At 43.9% G+C, this 20,638-nt stretch overlaps 1 long non-coding RNA gene across 1 annotated transcript; it reads right to left on the bottom strand.

Annotated features, from left to right (window-relative positions):
- Positions 1 to 12,545: 12,545 nt before the first annotated feature.
- LOC147645635 (uncharacterized) lies at positions 12,546 to 19,541 on the bottom strand. Its single transcript, XR_015282257.1, has 2 exons — positions 13,352 to 19,541; positions 12,546 to 13,032 (listed from the first exon to the last, which is right to left on the bottom strand). It is a non-coding gene; the product is annotated as an uncharacterized LOC147645635 (long non-coding RNA).
- Positions 19,542 to 20,638: the final 1,097 nt, after the last annotated feature.

Genomic DNA, 20,638 nt, shown 5'->3' with positions numbered 1-20,638 from the left:
AATGAGGAGGACTGAGCATTTTCTGCTGCAATTTACCAAGAAATTTGCTTATGAAAAGAGAGAAAAGACTCTTCCTTCCCATTATATCAGGGTCAGAGGTTCCAAGTTAATAAATATACAAAAAAAAAAAAATAATAGCAGCATTGATTCAGAATGTATTAATTTTAGTGAGTTTTTACGAATGTTTGTCAATTTGAGTGAAAGCTCCTTAGCAATACTGAAATTGGTTACAGGAAAGGGATAATGGGGATAGAAAATGAAAATGAAAAAGAAACCAAGTCTCTGCAAGCACAATCAACAATCTGAAGTACCTCTGCCCTTTTAAAGAAAGTAATGTATAATTAAAACTTCTGTTAAAAATTGATTTTAGAATATGTAATAAAATAGAGTTAAGAATCTGTATTATTACCCTAAAATCCATTTGTTTTCCACACCAATAACAAAAGAGAAGTTCTAAAATAGTCTTGTACATTGCAAAGAGGGAAAACATGCTGCCATATCCAGCACTTCAGGTAAGCAGTAATCCAAACACTTCCCAAAGCAGAATGTCATTCACAGTCAGCTGGAAAAATCATCACAGTTTCATCTTTCCTTTCCCTTGGCAGAAGTAACTCTGAAGAAAATGGGTAATTTAGCTGATTTTTTTTTCTTAAAAAAAAAAAAACGAATGCTTTAGCACTGCCTTCAACTTCCTCACACCCTTCACTTTCTCCTGTATAAAAAATCCCCCCTGCCTTGTGTGCTCCTGAACACGCAGCACCTAAAGCACAGCCCCGCTTCCCTGTGGCAACAAACAAAGAGCAAGAACCAGAGGAGTTTGCAGAGGGAGGCTACTCAGCATGCAAGGTAATGCTGCAGGATCAATGATAGCACTGTCTGCTCCAAACTGAGAGCTCATCAGCTGGCAATCACTGAGGTGAGAAAGGACGTGGGGACCAGTCAAAGTTAGGGATTGTCTGTCAGCAGCCAAAGTGAGTTGTCTGGAAAATACTGCAAGCAGTTTTCAGACAGGAAAAGAAGAGGTGGATGTATGGAAGTGTTGATGCTTGTTCATATGGCTGAGGTACACCCTCACTTGGAAGGCTGATTAAAGTTTGGGGAAAGTGATTCCGAGCGGAAGAGGTGGAAAGAAGAGCTGTCCCCATGATCAGGTGAATACACAGCATGATAGTCGAGGTGAAGGCTGAGAGCTGATATAGCTGCAGCACTCAAGGGGGAGACATTAATATGCAGTGGTAGCTCACAACTATTTAAGAAAAAGAGATTTTTGGCATAATAACAATTGGGTAAAATTGGTGCAGAAAGTTAGGATGGAAATTAGAAGAAGCCCTTAAATCACCAGAGTGAAGCAGACGCATTCTGTGAGCAGTGAGGGCAAAAAGTGTGGTTAACTTAGAGATGGAGCTTGAGTGACCATCACACATTGCTCATCACGGTGCTGGACCGGCCTTGATGGAGGATTCAGAGCATCTATCCATCAGTGACCCCGGAGTTTTTATAGTGCTGGGAGATCAAACCCAACAAGAACACGAATAAATCCTCATCACTGATGCTGGAGTTGCTGTCGGCTGTTTCAGCTGTGCTTTGTTTGTCACACTGGTTGTTTCAGGCTCTCTGTAGGCACTAGAGAAGATGAGCACCTGCACTGTGTTCACATGAATATGAACATCTCCTCACAAGTCATCATTTTTTAATGAAAGCCTGTATTCTGGAACATGAGATGTTAGCCTCCAGGGAAACATATCAGCTTGTCATCCGTCCCACAAGTCAACAGGTAAAGAAAAAAAGGGCGAAATTGTTTTCTTTCCTGCTAGAATTAATTTGAATAACAGATCTTTCTGCTTATTAATATTTCAGTTCTCCCCAAACATGAAATGGATTGAAATATCAGATAAGCCAGTAGAACTCTTATGTTTATCGTCTATTATTTTGATTTAATCTTAAGAAATTGCATCAATAGGTTGCCCATATGTAGTCATGCACCATACACAGAGATCTTAATTACCCTGTTCATCAATATTCATGGTAGCCCATCTTATGCAGGTTATTATCCTACATTGTTATATGTGATGCCACATGAATACCATATGGGAGAGGGATTTAAAAAAGGTTACAGGCTAATAAATGTATTTTATTCCACTCAGAAAACTCAAGAGAAACAGCTCTTTTCAAAGATCCAGAGACTGTAATTACATGCAAAATGTTAAGTCACCTTAAAGGCAAATGCTAACCCAGACAGACTGAAGGTTAAAATTAAAAGCTAAAACTTCCTATTGTTATTAGTGCCCCACTGCACTAGATATTGTGCAAATATATGAAAAAGGGGATTACCATCACAAGGAGTTTAATTCTACCTTTCAGCTTGGTTGTTCTAGAGCAGAAATTGTAGTAGGTTTAAGCTAGCAGCTGGTGGTCATATAAGAGCAGTGAATTATAACACTTTCTAATGCCACAAATATTGTATGCAATTCCCTGTGAAGTTTCCTAGGAGCTGTGCCTAGAAAATGCTGCTTTGGCATGTCAGCCTTACCACTTAGTTTCATTTACCCATGGTGTGCCACAGCTCTTGCACGTCGTGCCTGGGCCACAAACTCCCGAGGACGGGGCACAGAGGCAGCTGGACAACTCAGGGGATTCACATGAAATAATCTGGATGCAGCTCCCTGTCACGATCCGCAAGGTGGGATTCGTGATGTGGTTCTTTTAGTCGGTCTTAGAGTACAAAAGATTATCAGCAAAGCAAGGACTTAAACAGCAAAACACACTTTATGGAGTGTTCATCAGCACTAATATGCGATAGAGGGAGAGAAAGGAGAAAGCAAAGCATAAGGAAAAGAGAGTAAGGGGATTAGAGCTACCAACGTCAAAGTCCACTCAGCCGTCCAACGATGCAGAGTCTTCTGTCCGTTGGGGAGATCTCAAAGGAAGGTAAGTTTGGGGTATAATTTTATAGTCTTCTGCAAAGCGAGGGGCGCAGGGCCAAAGCCAGAGGAGATTGATGATCATTGTGATGAATTCCATTGCGCGGGGAGCAGGTGTAGGGTACAGAGCGATCCATGTCTTGCAAGTCTTTGCTCACCAGCAGGAACGAGGGCAAGGTGTTGTGGAAAACCCATTGCACAGGGTACCACGCACAAGCCTCTGCTCACCAGCAGGAACGAGAGCCATGAGTCCTGGAGAACTCGTTGCGCAGGTTACCAAGCCTCTGCTCACCAGCAGGAACGAGAGCCATGAGTCCTGGAGAACTTGTTGCACAGGTTACCAAGCCTCTGTTCACCAGCAGGAACGAGGGCAGTGTACCGTGCAACCTCCTGCAAACAATCACTGAGCAAACATCCATCTCAGCTAGGCCCAAAGCCCCAAACCAAGCCCCTTATGATATTCAGGGTCTCAGTCTCTGTCCTTGAGACGGTTGTGAGACAGATGAGGGAATCTTCAGACCGTCTCTTACACCTACCAAATCCCAGAAACATCTCACAAAATCTTCACAACTTTCCACACAATCTCAGAAAAATCCCTCAAAATTCTTCATGTCTCCTCAAAATCCTTCAAAATTCCAAAAGCATCCCAAAAATTTCAGGAAACATCCCACAAAATTCCCAAAACCTTCTCAAAACCCTACCAAATTCCAGAGACATCCCACAAAATCTTGACAACTTTCCACACAGTCTAGGAAAAATCCCTCAAAATTCTTCATGTCTCCTCAAAATCCTTCAAAATTCCACAAAATCACATGAAATTCCAGAAAGATCCCACAAAATTCTCGAAATCATCTCAAAACCCTACCAAATTCCAGAAACATCTCACAAAATCTTGACAACTATCCACACAATCTAGGAAAAATCCATCCAAATTCTTCATGTCTCTTCAAAATCCCTCAAATTTCCAAAAAAATGCCACAAAATTCCAGAAACATCCTACAAAATCTCCACAAATTTCCACACAAACTAAGAAAAGTCCCTCAAAATTGTTCAAGTGTCCTCAACATCCCAGAACATTACAAAGAAATGCCACAAAATTCCAGAAAAATCTTGCAAAATTATTAAAATTTTCTCAAAATCCCACAGAATTACACAAAAAATCCCACAAAATTCCAGAAACATCCCACAAAATTCCCGAAATCTTCTCAAAACCCTACCAAATTCCAGAAACATCCCACAAAATTCCCAAAAACCTCTCAAAACCCTACCAAATTTCCAGAAACATCCCACAAAATCTTGACAACTTTCCACACAATCTTGAAAAAATCCATCAAAATTATTCATGTCTCCTCAATATCCCACAAAATTCCCACAAAAAATCCCACAAAATTCCTGAAACATCCCAAAATATTCCCAAAATCTTCCAAAAACTCTACCAGATTCCAGAAACATTCCACAAAATCTCGACAACTTTCCACACAATCTAGGAAAAATCCATCAAAATTATTCATGTCTCCTCAAAATCCCACAAAATTCCAGAAACATCCCATAAAATCCCAAAACCTTATCAAAACCCTACGACATTCCTAAGAAATCTTACAAAAAAAAGAAAACTTTCCACACAATCTAGGAAAAATCCATCAAAATTATTCATGTCTCCTCAAAATCCTACCAAATTCCAGAAACATCCCACAAAATATTGAAAGCATTCCACAGAATCTGAAAAATCTTTCAAAATTCTTCAAGTCAGCTCCATATCAAACAAAATTCCAGAAACACCCCAGAAAATTCCCGAAATCTTCTCAAAACACTACCAAATTCCAGAAGCATCCCACAAAATCTTGACAACGTTCCATATAATCCAGGAAAAATCCATCAAAATTCTTCATGTCTCTTCAAAATCCCTCAAAATTCCACAAAAATCACACAAAATTCCAGAAAATCCCACAAAATTTTTCAAACATCCCACAAATCCCTTTAAACCTTCTGAAAACCCAACAAAATTTCAGAAACATCCCACAAAATTCCCCAAATCTTCTCAAAACCCGATAAAATTTCAGAAACATCCCGGAAAATTCCCGAAATTTTCTCAAAGCCCCATAAAATTCCAGTAACAACCCACAAAATCTTGGCAACTTTTCACACAATCTAGGAAAAATCCATCAAAATTCTTCATGTCTCCTCAATAACCCTCAAAATTCCGAAAACATCCCACAAAACTTGCGAAATCTTCTCAAAACCCTTCGAAATTCCAGTAACATCCCACAAAATCTACACAGCTTTCTACACAATCTAGGAGAAATGTATCAAAGTTCTTTATATCTCCTCACTATCCCTCAAAATTCCACAAAAAAATCCCACAAAATTCCTGAAACATCCCACAAAATTCCCGAAATCTTCTAAAAACCCTATCAAATTCCAGAAACATCCCACAAAATCTTGACAACTTTCCCCACAATCTAGGAAAAATCCATCAAAATTCTTAAAGTCTCTTCAAAATCCCATAAAATCCACAAAAATCACACGTAATTCCCAAACTCTTCTCAAAACCCTAACAAATTCCAGAAACGTCCCACAAAATCTTGACAACTTGCCACACAATCTAGGAAAAATCCATCAAAATTCTTCATGTCTCCTCAATATTCCAAAAAATTCCACAATAATCCAAAAATTTCAAGAAAAAGTCCCGCAAAATTCCTGAAATCTTCTCAAAATCCTTCCAAATTCTAGAAATATCCCACAAAATCTGTACAAATTTCCACACAATATATGAAAAATCTTTCAAAATTACTCAAGTGTTCTCAAAATTCCACAAAATCTTATAAAATTCCACAACATTCAAAAAAAATCCTATAAAATTCAAGGAAAATCCCACAAAATTATTAAAATTTTCTCAAAATGCCACAAAATTATTGCGAGACCACCAGCTATTCACCAGCCTTCACAGAAGTAAACGTGAACGCCTTTTATTTCTACCTTTTGCACACTTATATGGGGTTTTACAGGGTCTGTGGGCTAAGCAAGCTACTATTGGCTAATGCACACAGGTTTACATTTTTTGTCCTGTACACACGGATATTGTTTTGCTTTACTCTCTCTCCTGCAGGAAGGTTTCAAGGACTTTAGCCTTTAATATCACGACGTATTTCAAAGACTGGTTTGTGCAGACAGGCCCTTACTAATATATAAAATAGATCAACACATAATGAGCTGAAATAGAGAATTTCATCTTCATAAGACTTCTCTTAAAATGTTGCTAGGGTCCTTAACTTTGATGACATTAATTTTCTTTTTGGCCACCATTCCATATTGCATGCCAGGTATTTTATTGTTAGAAACTTTATTCCAAGGCTGTAGGGCTGTGTTGGTAACACAGAGACCATATGATATCGTCAGTCATATCATCGGATAATGCCCCTAAACTAGAACTACTCATACAAGCCTATGGGACAGTCCCTTTGTAAATTTGTATTTCCAATGGCAATGTCCCTACATCCATTTAGTACAAATGAGTGCAGACCCTCAGTACTATCAAGTCATTGGGATCCACTAACCCAAGAACACTCGGTAGAGATATTTTCCAGCACAGCATCCTGCTAGGATGCACAAATGTAGATCTCTCTCTGCCTTCCCCAATGACTTTGAGCTTATGAAAATAAGATTATAGGACAGGATGTAAAATTTGGTGGCAGATAGCAAACACTGCTGTTTCTTCTTCTCTGGCAGGCTGTTCAAGGGGAAGTTTACTTGTAGTAATACTTTTTGGACCCAAAAAATAAAAGTAAAATTTAGAAAGGAAGTACCTCTGAGAAGAGATGAGCTCAGAATTTGGTTTAAAATGGCAGATAAACACAAGATGCGGAGCAGGTATTTTTCTTTATTTTTTTTCACATTAATTGCAACAGGGGGAAAAGGTCCTACGTCCTTGTTCTGAATGAGACTCTTTTTTTCTTTTACAAACTGTGCAGGAGCGGACCTAGGAATGAGTTGGGGAGGAAAAAGGACTGAACTGTTCTTTACTTTTGCCTCTGGAGAATCAAAGTTGTGGCCTGAAACCTACCTGAGCCAAGCGTATTTTCAGTTTGTAGAAGCTTATTCTGCTATGAATTTCTGTCTCTTGGCTGGATACTCAGCATCTCTAAGTGTAGAATCCTCCCTGGCACCGTCTATCCTCGCCTTGTCCCTGCCACCACCACTAAACTATTTTCCTTTCATTGTAAAGTGAGTGAGATTCTACTTGGATGGAATTCTGCAGAGTTAGGGAATGAAGCCCTTTTCCTTCTTCATATTTTTTATTATTAAATTCTTTAATTTAATAATTTTTTATTATTAATATTCTTAAATTATTTATTCTATTGACACCTTCTGAGTGAGCCTTTCATAAGGGCTTCTGTATTTCACAGAAGCTACACCTATTTGGGTCTGAAGACTTTGATACAATTCGAATCACTTGAAAATCCAACCTGTTTGATTTGTATGGAAGGCAGCCATTCTCCCTGTTCCAAACTTCATAAAATAGATAATCCATGTTGAAAAAAATAAATACCTCTGGGAGATAGTTGAGACAGTGCATCAGGGTGATTCCAGGGATGGATAAGAAGACCATCAACTTCCTCATACCATCAAACTTGAGACCAATACTCAGGTCTGCAGTTATAATTTTAATCCACAGTAATCTACAGACAATCCTTTATTATCTAAAAAAGCAAATACCATAAAGTTGGAAGCAAGCTGAAGTTGGAAGAGTTAAGTGTCTTAAAAGCTCTTGTTTACAGCAGGATTGGAGAGCCTTTACATCTTGTAACAGTAAGGTTTTAAATTTGTAATCCTGACCTTGCAAATGGAAATTGGTGTCTCCATTGTTGCACTTGCAGCAGCCACATGACATCCAAGGAGAAGCGCATTGATCTAACTTCTGTGGAACCAGTGGCTGCAAATACCATCAAAAGTGCTGGACTGGCAGGACATTGGATGGATGCTCTAAGCCCACAGAGCTGGAAATATCAGTTCTAGCCACATGAGAAGTCCATTTGTGGAATTCCAAATCTGTTCCTCCCACTATCTGTGCTCCTCTATTCTGTATCAGCTTGGTGAGGAGGTAGATGAAACTGTTGGGGAAAAAAACCACTTAAATTTAAAGCAGAGTAACTGTTCCATTATAAATTCTGAAGAGAAACCTGTGAGGCTCCCAAAGAAATCTTTCTTTGGCTTCCAGTAACAATTTAAAATGGATAACAAATCTATGCTGTATAATCTGCTTTGAATGGATTTCCTTTGGAACGTGTACTTCTTACTGAATGACAGAACTGCAATATTTTCACACTTGCAATTGCACCCTCCAATGGCCGCAGGAAATGCAGCAGCTTCTGTTTTCTGTTGCTTCTGTTTGTTAATGCTTCAAGGTGTTGCTCTGGATTTGTACCCAGCTGTCATGACCTTAGAAAGAGAATGTTCTAAAAATAGGAGTAAAAAAGCCAGAGAGCTCCTCCTTGCAGCAGACACGGGCAACATTGGATCTTAATTGTTTTTGCAAAGCATTCTAATGGGGAGAGGCAGATATCAATAATGGAAACTTCAGAAGGTGTGTGGCTGCTTCGTACCTTAGGCTGGATTCAGGAAGGGCCGTGTTACACAGAGCAAAGTCAAGAGTTTGAATCAAGGAAGTGTGAGCTGCCCAGAAAGTCAGGGCCCACACTGCTCATGTGTATCAGGGGAAGGTGAGAATCAGGCCCATCTGCTGATAGAAATGCAAGTTACAGCTTTAGCAGCCAAAGGATATGCAAATAAATGGCTTCTATGTATTGGAGAGCATTAAGCATGAAGTTAGTGTTTCATACAGGTGTTTGAAGGCAATGTAGGACTCCAGAGCTTAGTGTTTGAATTGCAACTTGAATTTCCTTATTTGCTGTTATTTAGACTGCTCTGAAGTAGTAATGAGAAGAAAAAAATGAAAGAAAATGTTGTTTGACGGGGACTGTGGTAGGGCTTTCTTGACAGATTTGAAAAGGCTTGAATTCATTAAAATCTCCAGGTGAGGGGAAGATTGTATCTATTCCTCTCTTTTTAAAGCAAATTTTCCAAGAGGGATCTAAAATTGCATTTGAGGGTTGGGGTGTGGTTTTTTCCCTTCTTTCATGTGCAACCTAACAACTCCAACTTCACAGGCCTATTTAACATTTGATCCATCAAAATCAGTCCTTTGATTTGTGTTTTGGAAACTTGTTCATCTTGGGGTATTTGTCATCTTCTCAGGGTATTGAAGGTCCATCAAATGCTGCAGGTTTCATTCTTCCTTTAATATGGTCTATGTGCTGGAGTTTGACTCTTAAGCAGAGCTAATTGTTTATTTTGCAGCCTAGCAGTTCTACTGTAGGGCTCTGGGCATTGTGAATTGTCAATTCAATTGAGAACGATAGGTAAATCAGCTCCTGGGAAGATGTGCACTGCCTGGCCCCGATGCTTCAGCATGCTTGAGGTCAGCTTGGCTGTCTCCGACTGTCTAATAATAATGCAGAATAATAGAATTAAGTATTCATTTTAATTGCTGATCAATAAGATTTGTTTTCAGCTAAGTCTGCGTGCTAGTTTCTAAACCACTACAGTCTGTTTCATCAATGACCTTCTTGATTTTAGCTTAAGCTTTCTAGTTTCTGCCGATCTCATTTTCTCGCCTGTCCCTGGGAGAGGAAGGGATGATGGCTGGAGGTTTGGCAGTCAGCGAGGGCCTGGCCACCACTGCAGTTCTGGACTCTCAGCCTTGGAGATGTGATCAGGAATCGGCTGTTAGTTCCCAGTTTTGTATTGCAAAGACTGACCATGCTGCCAGCACTGTGTTTTATGAGTGAATTTTCATTTGGTCAAACTCCAAAGCAGCCTTAATTTTAAGGTGGAATTCTTTGTGGATGAGGCTGTGAAGAACATGGTGTTTATACTCCCATCCTACCGGCAGTACAGTAGAACAACTCCTAACGGATTTGGTAATAAAGACCTAGTTTTTCTTCACTAAACCTGCCCTAGCAAAATTCATAAGCTGGTGATAGCTATCTCTGGCGTGGAAAATCTTTATTGAGTTTATTGACAATTTAATATATGTTGTCAAGCTTTGTTGTTTAGTTTCTGTTTGTCCAGAGACACTTGGGGCTACCTTTGCTTCCTAAGGGATTAAACTAGCAAGCACTTAGAATCAGATTTTGGGAAGATGGGTGCAGGAGACCTTGTAATTTACTATGGGAAAACATAATAATGATGAACATTTCAGATGGCAATGATAGTATTTGACATACTATGTGAAATGCTTTTATATGATTTTTTCATTTTTCTTTTATTTTTAATCCTGGATAAATTAAACGAGGCTTTTGGGGAAAGCATGAGCTGGATTTTATATTGAGTTTGATAACCTCTGATTCTGCTCTCGTTTCTCTATCTGCTGGAACTTGTAGCAAACTAGCTATGTCCATGTTTAATTCTGTAATAATTATCTTTCAAATTGAGCCTTTCTCACTTGGTGTTGATATATTTGGGAGAGGGAGGGGAATGGAGAAAAAAGAGCTACTTTCATGAATACAATTGAAATTTCATATTGCTGATTTGACCCTTTCCAAGATTCAAGTGACCACTGGATCAGGTTGGAACTGAGGGGATGACTCATGACTCAGGCAAAAAAACTACATTTCATTCCACATATTAGGAGTTTTCTGTTGCCCACAAGAAAGTTCTGAAAAAAAAAAAAACCAAAAGAGAAATGGGTTTCAAATTTCCTCTGCTATTTTCAGTCGTCTCCTCTTTCTGGAGATGCCTTAGCAAGTGTAGGACATCTGAAAAACTTGGAACTGCAACTTTATTGTTGAGGCTCTGATGAACATTGCTTCTGTCATCAAGTTCTTGTGTTAATACTTTCAACTTAGCTGAGTAATGTTGGTATCAGCAGACTGATAAAGCCATGCCTTCCTAATTTATAATGCATTCTTAATAAAAAAAAAAAAATCTGTTTCTTCATGTATTTAATTACCTAGTGAGTATAAGAGGGAATGAAGTTAATACCGCGCAGATTTCAAGCAAAACACGGCTTTCTAATGTGCTTCAGTATAGGCTATGCACAAGTAAATAGACATGATCTTTAAGCTTCAGTTATCTTGAATTACCCTATGCATATTCAAATTCAGATTGATGAATGCTGAACCAAAAGCAGACATCATATGGTTAATTGAAGTTCTTTTCATTCAGAGGCAAACTATTTTCATTGCTTTGTTTTGAGGGTGGGTTGGTTTTGATGGGGTTTTTTTCTGCTAAGGCAACGGCAAGCATTTATTTATCCAGCTCCCTCCACATTTTCCACCATCGTTATTGCCAGTGACCCCTGCAGTGATAAGTGGTCAATGACCCTCAGCCAGGGTGAGCTGCAGGAGCCTTACAGACGTGCCTGTTCTTTCTCACAGTGGTAGAACAAGTGCAAGAGCACAGTGGCATTTTGCTAAAAGCTACTATTTTTCCCAACAGGTTCTTCTACAGGCAGAATCAAATGCTTTCTTCAAGAGCAACCACATCTTTTCTCTGCCTGAAAGGTTGTGTTTGTTTGGGTTTTTTTCTCTTCCCTTAGGTGAGAGATAAAAAAGTGAAGAGGAAAGCCAGTGGAAATGCCAAAAGTACCAACTGGTAGTAATTTGGTGTGAGTGTCTCCATTTACACATCAAACTTGCTCTTTGAGAACTTGGAGCTGTATTTAAAATGGATTTCGCTAGGTGGTCTGCTGCTGATGATCTGCATTTCTTCTTCCATTTCTTTGCTGTGCTTGCTTGCTATTGCTGCTGAATGTCCCCAAAAAGTAAAGTGGTGTGGAAGAGTTGAGGAACCAGCTTCTGAAATTCTAAAGCTGATCTGTAAGTTTTATTCCTATGGGATTTTTAAAAGTAGATATGTCATCAAAGTTAACTTTCTTCAGAAAGCAACAAGACTGTCGTCCTTCCACTGATACTCTTTTTATTTAACAGAGGTATTTGATGGTGCTGTAAAGGAGCAAGATGCAGAATGAATTTGAGAGAAGTCATTGAAACTGGGAGCACAGATGGTTGATTCCTACAAATCAAAAAACGGATGTTTTGTAGGCAAATGAAATCTAATCCTATTTGGAGGGTCAACAGGATAAATAGAAAGAACTAAATACAGATCTATATAGATAAACTCCCCCCAGAAATCTATGAAGCAGGACTGATAGCTGCCATAGCCCAGGCAGCCTGTGGATCTAATTGCCTGCCTGAATTCAGCCCTTGCCTGGATCCCAGGGGAGACGTCTCTGCATTTCTCTCCCAGCATTCCAGGGATGATCCTGCTCCTTTCATGGTGCCCCAGAGTCCTGCGAGCCCCCCGTCCTGGGGCCATCCTGATGCCTGCCGGGGCCTTTAGGGTCCCCCCTGACGTGCAGACAGGGTTTGACTCCAAGCTTCCTTGGAAGGTGGAGGCAGGTGAATATTGGCCACCTTCTTCTTTCCCGCTGCCCTCCATACTCTTGCAAACCCTGCTGGGGCACTCGGGCTCTCCATTGCAGGCAGTCTGGAGCTGCCATGCAAACCCATCTCTCAAGGAGTCCCCAGGTCTCAGGTGCAACATCAAGACAATGACACAGCAACGTGTAGAAAACGTGAACTTTATTCACTTGACTACTTCTAAAATCTACACTACAACGTTACTTGAAGACTATGGGGTAAGAATCTTAAGCCTAAAATACTTCAATACTTCAACTGTTTAGAACTGAACACTAAGGGAAAGGTCAACTTCTTGGGGGAAACGTGGTGGGGAATCCTACAACTAACAATAGGGGTGTGGCTAACTTCTAAGATGGGGAACGTCGCAGTGCCTGGGCTGGGCACTGGTCACACATTCCCCGTAAGGTTCTGAATTCGGAGTGCCACGCTGGAGGTCAGAGCTGCGGGGAGGTGCGGAGTCTCCTGCCAATGCCCTCTTTTGCCGCCGTCTTGGTTGTTGGTCTCGGCTGAGAGCGAAGGCACAACCGCATCAAGTCACGGTTGTGCCTCAGCAGCTGCATCAACTTCTTTGGACAGCCGTGTCTTCGATGGTGGCGGGGCCCTGCACGGCCTGAAGGGCTCCGGAGATTCCGCTGCAAGGCAAAGCACAGGGATCCCCATGGAAGAGGCAGAGGGGCAGAGCGGGGCCGGCACCCACAAAGTGGGGCTGCCTTTGGCCTCGGAGACAGAGACTCGGGCTCAGTTGGGCTGGGCTGCCCCGGGGAAGAGGCTGCAGGAGGCAGAGCTCTGGCCGCCTCTGCTTGGTGCTGTCCATGGGGCTCAGCCCCTGGGCCGGATTCCCCAGTCAGGAGCTCAGGCCCCTTCTGCCGCAGGGCATTGGCCAAAGGGTGCCCAAGAGGCCCTCAAGGTCTGCCCCATCCCGCCTCCCTGACCCCCCCAGCCCCGCCTCACCTCTCCCCAGCATCTCTGAAATCTTCTCTCAAGGGCCCATCCCATGGCCATGCCTATGATGAGCACGCCAACCAGCAGGACTGCCCAGGACACCCACAGGATCTGCTCAGGGTCCGTCTCCTCCGGGTAGAAATCCTCCGGAAGGATAGGAGAGGCATCCGTGCTCTGCTCAAGTTTGCTGGAAGGGTCGAGGGGATGGGCCAAGAGCAGCAGCACGTAAAGCTGCAGCAGCGAGGAAGAGCCGTGAGCAGCCATAGAGCTCTGCCGGCAGCACAGAGGCTCTGGGCGTCTCTCTGCAAGCAGGTCTGCCTGGGCTCTGGGGCGCAGCAACAGCTGGCGACAGTTGCCAGGCACCGTGCCGTCGCCAGAGGCTGTGATGTCACAGAAGCACAGAACGCCCTGGCCTCAGAGAGCCCTGAGAGAATGTTGAGTCCAACCTGTGAGCCATGGCGGCAACCATGGCCAGCAGAGCGGGGCCCAAGCGCTGCGGCCTGGCTTGCCTTGCCCACCTGCCACAAGGATGACTCCAGCAGCCCCCTGTCAGGCCATTGCAGGATCTAATGGCCCTTTCTGGGCACAAGTTCTTGCCAACGCCCAGTGTAAACCTCCCTTGGCACAGCTTCAAAGCCTTGTTGGCATCTGCTCTCTCTTGTCCTTGCCCATCTGGCTGGCGCTGCCGTGTTGCTCACTGGCCTGTCTGTGGGAGAAAAGGCTGTGCCTATGAGTGCTGCTCAGCTTTGAGGCCATCCAAAGGAGGATTTGATTGTGCCTGCTGTGGGAAGGAAGATGCGTGCACATGGCCACTTCCCATAGGTTTTACCGCAGATTTTCATCAACAGCTGTCCTACTGAAAGTAAAGTCTGTTTTAGTGAGTATTTGAGGGGTTCCAGAACACAATGGCATCTCAGGGAAATTCTGCTGGTTCAGTTCTACTGAAGTTTTGAGATGAGTTGCAAATCCTGAAAATTTTCTCCTTGCCGAGGTGGTAATTTCACAGTTTAGATTGTGGGGATATTGATTGCTCAGTGTTGAGGACCTAATGTAACTTTCAGCAGCAGAAATTTTCAACATCCAGTGATTGCCTTTGAGACAAAACCATTTGAAATCTTTTTTTCTGTGGACAGGAATTGCTTCTGTGATACTTCACATCATCCATTAAAAATTTGATGTCTGGAAAAAGTCCCGAGTGCTGTGTGATTTCCCTGGTCGTGTTCTTTGGAATGGCTTCCCCCCCATTTTCTGAAGCTGGCCACAGAAAGGTAATAGATGGGTGAGAAGTTATGAAAGGCCAACTGGTGTAGATCTTTGCCTCCTGTTTCGAGGTCTGTGGTGAGCTGTGAGTCAAAGAGCTGATTTGTCTCAGCTGGTGAAAACACAATTGAACCTTTTTGCAGCAGGATGGATGGATAGAACCAAAGCACAGCATGGCTGGCACCAGCAAATGAATTAAAATGCATCCCTGGGATATGTCTATTGGATTGTTCTTCTAATATTGTGGTAGTAATTATGATGTCTGAGTACTGAACAAGCAACAAGTACTGAACACCTGATTTGTAGTCAATTTTCTATCTCTAATGTAGCAAAGAAATTTTTAAGAATTGTGTTTTTCTCTCATGGTTGAGGTATGTGTTCTTCACGGGCTGAATCTTAATATCACTTTGTTTTTGTAGAAGAGCAGTTTCAGCAGAAGATGATTTTCCTTGCCCTCCTTTTCATTTTTCTTTTCTGTATTATTGCCTGGCAGGTTAACTTTTGCAAATTGCGTGCTGCAAAATGTTGCTACTAAGGATGGTTGGTGTCAAAAGAGGTTCTTTTCTCGCTTGAATTCATTAAAATCTCCAGGTGAGGGGAAGATTGTATCTATTCCTCTCTTTTTAAAGCAAATTTTCCAAGAGGGATCTAAAATTGCGTTTGAGGGTTGGGGTGTGGTTTTTTCCCTTCTTTCATGTGCAACCTAACAACTCCAACTTCACAGGCCTATTTAACATTTGATCCATCAAAATCAGTCCTTTGATTTGTGTTTTGGAAACTTGTTCATCTTGGGGTATTTGTCATCTCCTCAGGGTATTGAAGGTCCATCAAATGCTGCAGGTTTCATTCTTCCTTTAATATGGTCTATGTGCTGGAGTTTGACTCTTAAGCAGAGCTAATTGTTTATTTTGCAGCCTAGCAGTTCTACTGTGGGGCTCTGGGCATTGTGAATTGTCAATTCACTTGAGAACGATGGGTAAATCAGCTCCTGGGAAGATGTGCACTGCCTGGCCCCGATGCTTCAGCATGCTTGAGGTCAGCTTGGCTGTCTCCGACTGTCTAATAATATGCAGAATAATAGAATTAAGTATTCATTTTAATTGCTGATCAATAAGATTTGTTTTCAGCTAAGTCTGCGTGCTAGTTTCTAAACCACTACAGTCTGTTTCATCAATGACCTTCTTGATTTTAGCTTAAGCTTTCTAGTTTCTGCCGATCTCATTTTCTCGCCTGTCCCTGGGAGAGGAAGGGATGATGGCTGGAGGTTTGGCAGTCAGCGAGGGCCTGGCCACCACTACAGTTCTGGACTCTCAGCCTTGGAGATGTGATCAGGAATCGGCTGTTAGTTCCCAGTTTTGTATTGCAAAGACTGACCATGCTGCCAGCACTGTGTTTTATGAGTGAATTTTCATTTGGTCAAACTCCAAAGCAGCCTTAATTTTAAGGTGGAATTCTTTGTGGATGAGGCTGTGAAGAACATGGTGTTTATACTCCCATCCTAATGGCAGTACAGTAGAACAACTCCTAACGGATTTGGTAATAAAGACCTAGTTTTTCTTCACTAAACCTGCCCTAGCAAAATTCATAAGCTGCTGATAGCTATCTCTGGCGTGGAAAATCTTTATTGAGTTTATTGACAATTTAATATATGTTGTCAAGCTTTGTTGTTTAGTTTCTGTTTGTCCAGAGACACTTGGGGCTACCTTTGCTTCCTAAGGGATTAAACTAGCAAGCACTTAGAATCAGATTTTGGGAAGATGGGTGCAGGAGACCTTGTAATTTACTATGGGAAAACATAATAATGATGAACATTTCAGATGGAAATGATAGTATTTGACATACTATGTGAAATGCTTTTATATGATTTTTTCATTTTTCTTTTATTTTTATTCCTGGATAAATTAAACGAGGCTTTTGGGGAAAGCATGAGCTGGATTTTATATTGAGTTTGATAACCTCTGATTCTGCTCTCGTTTCTCTGTCTGCTGGAACTTGTAGCAAACTAGCTATGTCCATGTTTAATTCTGTAATAATTATCTTTCAAATTGAGCCTTTCTCACTTGGTGTTGATATATTTGGGAGAGGGAGGGGAATGGAGAAAAAAGAGCTACTTTCATGAATACAATTGAAATTTCATATTGCTGATTTGACCCTTTCCAAGATTCAAGTGACCACTGGATCAGGTTGGAACTGAGGGGATGACTCATGACTCAGGCAAAAAAACTACGTTTCATTCCACATATTAGGAGTTCTCTGTTGCCCACAAAAAAGTTCTGAAAAAAAAAAAAACCAAAAGAGAAATGGGTTTCAAATTTCCTCTGCTATTTTCTGGTGACTCTTCTTTCTGGAGATGCCTTAGCAAGTGTAGGACATCTGAAAAACTTGGAACTGCAACTTTATTGTTGAGGCTCTGATGAACATTGCTTCTGTCATCAAGTTCTTGTGTTAATACTTTCAACTTAGCTGAGTAATGTTGGTATTAGCAGACACTGATAAAGACAGAGCCTGCCGGGTCAGTTGCCAGCAGAGCTCCAGCAGCGCAGCCAGCTGAGGCCCAACAGACGAGGCCGTGTCCTCCATGCCCTGCGCAGCTGAACTTGCAGGTTCTCCAAGATGGAATATCGAGCCGTCTCTACTGCCTGGGTGATGTAAAATGTTTGAATTGCCAGGTTTCCGATGGCAGGGCTGGTGTCACAAACCACGTTCTTAAGGGCTGGAAGAGAGATGAACAGAGCCACGGTCAGATTCCCAGACCTGCGGAGGCCCACAGAGAGCCCCCGGCCAGGGCCATCCCAGCCGGCTCTTGCCATGGCCAGCAGGGAGCAGGGACCAAGGGGATCAGCCCGAAGCTGCTGGCCACGAATGCCCCGCGTGAAACCTCGGAGTGATCCACCCACGCCGCCCCTCATCCGCACATTGAGCAGAGACCTTCGCAGACAGTCCAGGACTTGCAGCTCCACCCAGCAGCCCCGCTGACAGCCCGCTGCCCTCACTCACATTTGTAAATTAGCTGCAGGTCTTCTTTCTGCCGCCTCAGGAGCCGCCCGGCCATCCCTGGGAACACAGAGCCTGTCAGGGCCCCAGCGGCACAGCTCCCTGCCAGCGGCGCTGCCAGCCCTGTGCTCACACGCCCTCCCGCCCCGGCAGGGCTCAGCCCGGGCCCGTGCCGCATCCTGACTCAGCCCAAGGGCACGGCTGCCAGAGGCCGGCAGCAGCAGCCCCGAGGGCAGGCGGGGCTCCAGGGCACCGGGCCCGGGTGCCGCTGCCGGGGCAGCAGTCGGGGCCGGGGCCGAGCTGTGGCGGGGCGGGGAGGGAGCCCGGGCTCGTGGCTCACCGATGAACCTGATGGCCGCCGCTCGCAGGGGCTCCTGTGGGCTCTGCAGGTACGGCAGGGCCCGACGCAGGTCCTCCGCCGCTCGGTTCCTGTCCTGTGCCAGCTGGAGAGAGCGGCAGGAGGGAATGGTTGGCGCGGGCTCTGCCCCTCGGCCGGGCGCTACCTGCAGCCAGCCCCAGCCTCCCGTGCCCGGCCAACCCTGAGGCCCGGCCAGCAGCCGCTGGTGCCGAGCTCTGGAAGGGGCAGAGGGTTGGCTGCTGTCCAGGGAGCCGCGGAGCCATCTCGCCCCACAGCCCCGCTGGGCCGGGGCTCCATCGGCTAGTTGTGCTAGTATAAAAGTCTTGGAGCTAACCCTTAGCAATCCATAAGTGACCTAAAATTCTATTGAGAATGACCAGATACAACAAGTAACAAATGGAAAGCCCCTGACATAATATATTGGATTTGTGAGCCAAGAGTGTATAGGGAATTACCTCAGAAGTGGAAAAGATCCCGTACCTTAGGAGTTATACAACCCTCCTTCTTCGTTATACTGAGGTCCAGGAGGAATATGTTATCTTTTGAATCACTTCATAAGGCTCCAAGCAGTAGTTAAAGTCATTTTAAACCATACCTCTACTGCCCTAAAGTTGCTGGCCAAGCAACATTCACAAATGCGAGCATGAGTAGATCAAAACAGAATGGGCCTGGACTATCTGTTAACTGAAGTAGGGGGAGTTTGTAGAAAGTTTAATGAATCTGAATGTTGTGTGGAAATAAATGATCATGGAGAAGCCATCACGAAAATTGCTGAAGAAATTAAAAGAGTAACACATGTACCCGTTCAAAAATGGAATTCTCTTCTGAAGACTGATTGGTGAGATAACCTTTATAAAGTACATAATGGAAAAAGTTAAAATTTTTGATATTGTGTTTTACCTTAAGATTATTGTTTCTACCTTGTATGATTCCATAATCCATTCAGTAATTCAAGGAATACTGAACAGAAAGTAACTATAATAGCTCAAAAAAATGTTAACCAAATTTGAGAGAGAGTGGAAAAAACTTGATGCAGCACAAGAAATGTTAAAGAAATTAGAAATGGAAATAAAGTGAATGCAAAAAATGAGATTATTGAGAATATAGAAAAAATACTAAGATTCAAGTTGGTTTTTTTTAAAAGCATGAATCAATGTGGTCAAAAAGAGAAATGCGGGATTGCAGTAAAAGGAATTGATTTGTCCTAACTAAATAGTAACTGTTATTGAAGTTATTATTCAAAGCAATCAAAAGAATCAGTGTTACAAGGCAGATGCAGCGCTTTACAGATGTTACATGTTAAAATTGAGGTACAGGATGTAGTCTGGAAGATAAGTGATGTCCCAAGATGAAAATGGCCTTGAGATAGACTGTCGCCCTGAAAACTCAGCTTCTGAGCTTGCTGACATAGTTTTCTAAGGACTTTCCCAGGAGAGTAACTGTAAACGTAGATATGTGTACATTCTTTCTGTTACACGTCTTGTGATGGGCATCTCTCATGGCCAGTGCAGTGAGAAAGTGTTATCCTGACCATCCAATCCCTGGCCTTGGTCAGAAGCCTATAAATCCTGGGAGGAAAAATAAATTCTGCTCTTTCTTTCACCACACCTCAACCTGTGTCCGTGTGATCTATTCATCTTCAACCGTAACATCTGGGGAACCCCGACGTGTCTTGCACGTGTGTTACAGGGTACTGTCTAGCCTGTGGCTATGGATGGTTTTGGGCTTTCTCTCAGCGAAGGCCTGGTTCTGGAAATATGGCATGCGGTGTCTGATCAGAGAGGGATTGATGTTTAATATGCTGACTTTCAGCTATTGTGTGAGTATGGGAGAATTGAGGGGTTTTTCCCTGTGGTTGAAGCGATTTTTTCACAGTCAGCTTGGGACCCTTTAGGCGATTCCCTGATTGAGGCTCTGCTGGTCGGTTATGAGCCCCGGCTGCTCCGGCTGCTCGGGATCTGGCAAAGGTGCGATGGGTTGAACGGGGCCGCCGCGGGACCGGTGGGTGTGACCCCGCCTCGACCGGCGCCCCGGCGGTGTAGGCCCGGGGCGGGGTTGGATCCCTGCCAGCAGGCCGTTGGGAGCGCTGCGGACCCAGGGGGTGTAACGCCGCCTCGGCCCATGCCCCGGCGGTGGAAGCCCGGGGCGGACTCGCCTCCTCCGTGTGCCCTCCTGGCACAGACCGATGGGGGGGTGCTTGAACGGGGGGCGGCACCCACCCTGGGGGATGCCTCAGGGCCGGTCCCGTGTCCCTGCTGCGGCTGGGCCATGCCCTGCCCCGCGGTGGGGGACGGGCAGGGCCCGGGCTCCACGCCGGTGGCCGCGCACGCTTTTCCAGCAGAGGAGCGGCTGGCACCGCTTCTTGGACCTTTCGCCCCGAAGAAACGCTGTTAGGGGCAGTTCTGAGCGCTGCCCGCCCCGCGCCGGATTCGTGGGGGGTGGGGGCGGGTTCTGCGAGTGGTGCCGATGCCAGGCCGTGTTCTGCCAGCCCCATGCTGCCGGATTCCCATCCTGCGAGCCTGGATTTTCCCCTTGCAGCAGAGCAGGACGGTGCTGCGGCTTCGCAGGCTGTGCCTCTACCGGCACCTCGGTCCTTCCCGGCGCTGGAGGCGGGCTGTGCTGAACTGCCTCCAGCCCCCCCCGCCTCGGGTTCCCGGGCATCACCCGAGCCTGCGGCTGGAGCC

The sequence above is a fragment of the Cyanistes caeruleus genome, unplaced genomic scaffold (assembly GCF_971803275.1).
Source record: "Cyanistes caeruleus unplaced genomic scaffold, bCyaCae1.hap1.1 HAP1_SCAFFOLD_206, whole genome shotgun sequence".
NCBI classification, from domain to species: domain Eukaryota; kingdom Metazoa; phylum Chordata; class Aves; order Passeriformes; family Paridae; genus Cyanistes; species Cyanistes caeruleus.
The sequence above is the reverse complement of the archived record's forward strand: the minus strand, read 5'-3'. Positions and strand labels throughout refer to the sequence as shown.